The sequence below is a fragment of the Schistocerca piceifrons genome, chromosome 1, assembly GCF_021461385.2.
Source record: "Schistocerca piceifrons isolate TAMUIC-IGC-003096 chromosome 1, iqSchPice1.1, whole genome shotgun sequence".
In the NCBI taxonomy this organism is placed as follows: Eukaryota; Metazoa; Arthropoda; class Insecta; order Orthoptera; family Acrididae; genus Schistocerca; species Schistocerca piceifrons.
In genome coordinates this window covers 1,077,453,161-1,077,459,160 of record NC_060138.1, presented here as the reverse complement: position 1 = coordinate 1,077,459,160, position 6,000 = coordinate 1,077,453,161, and positions in this window count along the sequence as shown.

Below are 6,000 nucleotides of genomic sequence, written 5' to 3'. Positions count from 1 at the left end.
ATTTCAGTTATAAGACAAGTTATGGATCTATTCTTCACCTTGCAGTACGCTGCAAGTCCGCAAATATTTTAAAGTGCTTTCGAAGAGACTTACTTTGAGGAGACATTAAGCAAATGACAGTCATTTCTGACAGCAAAAAGTTCTATTTCAGGTAATTCCACTTCACGGACAGATTTACCCACTGCCTTGATACTAACGTGATAATCTGCTATTACGCTCAAAAATAAACCTATTTTGGCACATTAGTACTGAAGCTGCTCTACATAGGTCATATTAGTGCAGTTTTTGTGTAGTACTCATTTGGACACACGGGGTGACCAAAGTAAAAGAGGCCTCGTGTCTTATAAACAACATACAGACAGTTCAGACTTCATTGTAAATACAGAGTACATAGTAGTAATTATTAATATGTAAAACAACCCAACTGGGCATTCAGTAGGTGAACAGTTCACAGGAGATACTGAAAATGTTCATCATAAACTTCCATACCAACGCAGCTTGTCTCATGTTCCTGGAAACTTTCGCCAGTTCATTTGGTGTGATTTCCGCTATCGCATTGCGATTGTTTGGTTTCAACTCCTCAGTTGTATGCTGGTTGTTACTGTAGACTAAACCCTTCAAATTACACCAAAATTACAAATCACAGATGGAGAGATGGGGCGATCTGGGAGGTCACAAACCTACAGAAACCATACGTTCTTCTCTGAAAGCTTCATGGGCGTATGACATTGAAAACCATGCAGTAGTGCCGTCTTACCGGAAAAACGCATTCTCTCGCTCTTTCTCCCTTAGCTACGCTACTAATGGTTCAGTACTTGAGAATTCAGAGTGTTTTTAAGGAAAATTGAGCCTACAATCCGTTGTCCACACCACAAGCCTACTTTCAAATCATGCTGAGGGGCCTCAAAGCGTTCCCTAGGATTGTCTGTTGACCAGTAGTGATTGTTCTGAGAGTTCATGTACCTGCTAAGGTGAAACCAGACTTGAACGAAAGATGCATGAAGTAAAGATCTGGATCCAGGCAACTATCAGCGACATGCGTGAGTAACCATTCGCAAAACTGTTGTCACTGTGTGTAATCCGTAGGTTTTAGTGCTTATATCACTCTTACTTTGTATTTTCGCATATGTAACAGCTGCAACATTATCTGGCATGACGTTGGTTTCACGTTTACATGGGAAGATAGACGTCTAGTTGATTTCCGCGGAATTCTCACCATATTCTTGTGAACACGTTCAATACTTTCCGTCGAAAAAATTTTCTTTGCGCGGTTACCTTTTGCGTTATAGACTGTACATGTTTATTTAAATTTAGTGATCAGTTTCTCCACAACACTTTTTTGCAGGAGCAGGTGTCTCTGGATATTTCATCGCGAATCTTTCATGTAACATTTTAAATTATGTACAGCCAACAAAAGTTATAACAATAAACACCCTTTCCTCGACTGAAAAAGGCATTACACAGAACTGTACTGAACTGGATTCACAACTTCAAGCCGACAACTGACAACGCAGCACTGATCCCTGAATAGCCGCTTGACATCCGTAATGTCACGTGACCCCACTCGCGCGCCGTCCTGGTGTTAAGAAGTAAGAACACTCAGGCAGCTTCAAATATCACTTTTAGTATACTACGGGGCCTCTTTTATCTTAGTCGCCCCGTATATAGCTCCACGAATTATCGACAGAAGCAACGCTGATGAAAAGTATGTACTATTTTCGTATGCAGTTTTACGTAAATCCAATGAAGTCGTTCGTCTACAATTTACTAATCCAAACTCCGTTCGTGATTTAAAATATGTATTCGGTAAAAGGGAAGTAAAAATATACATGTTAGTGTAATTCTCTGACGAAAGAAAGGGATTAATTTCGATGAGTACCTAACAAACGCAATGTAAACTCTGTTTGGGGAAGGACGAGGCAGAAAGTTTGTCGTATCCTTTCCAAAGGACTCAATGCGGCACTCAACTTCAGTGATTCCGGGAAACGATAGGAAGCCTAGACAGAGATTGTCGAACTGGGACTTGAAGCGCCATGCTCTAGAACACACGTCCAGTGCCTTAACCATTGCGATCCGTCGCTCTTTTCCTTATGGCGATCAGGCAAAATCAGAGAAGAACTACGGCATCATTGTATCATCCAAAAACAGTGGTAAATAGTTAAATTAATAATAATGGTAATCACTCACTTCCGGAAATTTCCGTGCTGTAGGTATAAGAAAATGTTATGAATGGATAAGCACACGACGCTGGTATGATATTGTGCAGTATTTAATATTTTACAAACCGATTTCCGGCTGTTACACCATCGTCAGGTACGAAGGTAGTTATAAGCGGATGTGAAATTCTTGGGAGATCGGAGATTTTACAATAGTACAACTATAGAGTACTCAGTTGATTTCCAAGGATGACAAATGTGAATGTTTGATTCCAGTGAAATTACGACGAAGAAATATTCGTGTTAAATAAAATATGTGGCTCATTAAATAATAAAGTATATGACGAATTACAACAGTTGCTCTGAGAGGAAAACTAAGTTGAACAATGTGTAGTAGAATTTGCGGACATGTTCCAGCAGAGTTACTGAGCGAGATAATCTTGTCCTTGGATGGTCCAATATTGCGAACAGGTACAATACAACAAATGCGATTAAACAAGTAAATGAAACAGCTGCAATTACACAAATCAAAATTTAAAAATGACCACGGTGCCAAGGTGCAACATGAAGTCTTACACAACATACACGAAGAAATGAAGATGAACTACTATGAAAAAAATGGAAGTTAATAAACATAGGTCCACTCGTCGAAGCTTAGTACTCAATATTCAGACACTGTTCCCTCACTCCCCACTTCTGACTGCAGATACCATCACAGTCCCATTCCAACAACTTTGTAAATTACCCTCCCACTGACATGCCTTTCTTCCCTTTATTTCAGTTAGTGTAATTTCACTTGCCCTGTTAAAATTTTATTTTGTGTGACTATAATTATTTCGTTTATCCGTTTAGCCTCACTTGTTGTATTGCTTCTCTTAGAAACATTGGACCTTCTAAGGACAATATTATCTTGTTCAGTCAATCCCTTCTAACATATTCTTCAACTTGTTCTTCCTATAGAACAATGCAGTAATGTGTGACGTAGTTCATAGTTTAATGTGTCACATAGTCTACATATCCTACATATTTTACATCGCAGTTTTACTGAAATCAGATTTAAGGGTTATCATCTGTGGAAACCAGCTGAGGTATGCTGTGTTCCTGGCGATGGAATAACAGCCAAAACCGATTTGTAAAATAACAAAAATGGTCGAATATTACTCCTGTGTCGTGTGTTTTTCATTCCTAGTACATAAAATATTATACCAAGCACACACAAAGGACTAAAATGCGGCACTCAACTTCAGTGATTCCGGGAAACGATAGGAATCCTAAACACAAATGTCCGAACTGGGACTTAAACCGCCATGCTTTAGAATACACGTCCATGCTTTAACCATTGCGATACGTCGCTCTTTTCCTCATGGTGATCAGGCAAAATCAGAGAAGAGTTACAATCATTGTGTCATCATGTACATTCAAAAAAATTGGTAAATAGTTAAATTAATAATAATGGTAATCCTCACTTCAGGACTTTTAGTCTCTATAAGCATAAAAAATGTTATGAATGGATAAACACACTACGCTGGAATAATATTGTGCAGTATTTAACATTTTACAAACCGATTTTCGGCTATTACACCTTCGTTAGGTACAAAGATAATTATTGCAATACCCAATTGACCTACTTCAATATAAAGCATAAGGTAGTGCGCCCTAAATTTAAGACCAACGGTGACTAAAATACAACCTAATGACTTGTCTGGCTACAAACTAAGAATGAAGATTGTCCTCCTTTCTCCTACGGCGACAGTATCAATTTAATCCTCGGTATGTTTGGTTTTATCTTTTGCAACTCTTTACAAATCCAAATATTTTTTTGATTCTCTTCTAATGATATACGTCCTCCTGTATTCTAACCCGTAGAAGACGGGGATATTCTTCGGAGAAAAGTTAGAGTCCACCACACTAACTAGACAAAACAGCTATAAACGTACTCAGAAAGCAAATTACTCTGAATTCTAGAGCCTGAGATGGCGTGTGGAATGTCGAGTAAGGTGAGCAATAACAACACCTATAACGGATATTTCTGAAGCTGTAGCTATATCTTTCTTCCACTCTCCCCTCTCCCTCCACCCAATGTCAGTCTGTGTGTGTGTGTGTGTGTGTGTGTGTGTGTGTGTGTGTGTGTGTGTGTGTCTGCATGTGTTTTTGTATGCGTGTGAGTGCGTGCGTGCGTTCGGACTGTTGGATGCCCCGATTCCAGTATTAATGACGGCGTACTTCTGGCTATACGGAACACCCCTATAGGATTCGATAACCTCAGCACGAACGCAATTTCCGGAGCAATTTCAGGCTTTTCTTGCGTACATACAACGTGAATGTTAATGAAAGTGACAAACTGCAGAGACGAAATGGATGAAAAAATATCCGATGAACGTGTGTCCAAAAATGGACGGTGTGCGTGCAACGATAACAAATCGTCCCGCAACGCAGTTCAGAGCTGCATCGCATCCACGTCACAGCAAATGTTCAAAGTGGCCTCAATGAGTCTGCAGGTGATAGGGATAGCAGAAGTTCTCACTCTGGATACACATAATCGTATTTTGGCTTACACCGTGTTGGCGTGCCACTTGTCTGGGACTTGTACAAGGGTTCGTCTCAATATCCTGTGGAACGCCGTCCTCCAGATCTGGTGCATGCACAGTCTGCCGCCTCCGTTCACGTTCGCCTGTCTGGAAGGACCCATGATCACTTAAAAGCCCAAAAAGGACTTGAAATATTGTGTGATGTGGTTGGTGCCTGTAAAGGTACTTGTTTTGATATGTTTGTGCTGCCTCTCGACCGTTTCATCTGCTTGGCCGTACACGAGCACTCTGCTTGCTTCCGATGTGAATACCGAACCATCCTGCGGCTTATAGCACGCTGTGTCAGTCACAAAGCGTGCAACACACACCAAACACACGGCACGTGGTCAAACGAACTGTCATTCGTCAGTGCCATCTACCGTGTCAACTATGCATTTCCGGACACATCTACATAGGCCCCTTTTACCTCTATTTCCAGTGAGGAATCCGTGCCTGCAGTTTGTCGGTTTTATTAATTTTCACCCTGTATATTCCACGTCATAAGCTGCAGTTTTGATGGATTGTAATATCGGGGAGAACAATCTGGAGGCCGAGAGTGTGAAGAGAATGTTAGTTAAAAGTCATACGCAATGTGACATTTGCTAACCGAACGACAGCTTGCTGTTCCAGTACGATTGTTATACAAAGTAGATGATACGATAGGTAACAGAAGAATCATCATGGTTATTTTGACAAAACCAGAAAATGTTACTCTGACAAATATACTGTCTAAGAGAAAAGAAAATAGAAAGATAAAAACACGACGCACCACGTAGGAACTGGGGCCTCGAATCTCATTGGCTGTACTAGAATTGTCGTCGGTGATGAGTCGTGCTTCAAAATGACTGTCGCACGCCCTACGACCGACAACCAGGAGCCCCTTTGGTAGTCATCCTCGTCACCCTTACAGGGCAGCGGTTCGTCGACGATATTCTACGCCGCGTTTCGTTGTCCTTCATGCTGAGCCACCCTGTCTTCCATTTCACCATTTCCGCAATCGGTGAGTGTTTCTACTGTATGTCTTCCTTCTTGACAAGCCCTATCTTGGCCAGATAGGTCACCAGGTATCTCCACAACTGGGAACGTTTGGAGGATTATTGGTTGGGCCCTCCAATCATCTCGGAATTTTGAGTATATAACGTGCCAGTTGGGCAGAATTTGGCACGATATTCCTCGCAAGGACTTCCAACAACTCTATCACTCAATGCCAAACCGAATAACTGTTTGCATAACGGCCAGAGGTTGACCAACGCTCAATTTATAAATCATTTTCTCTT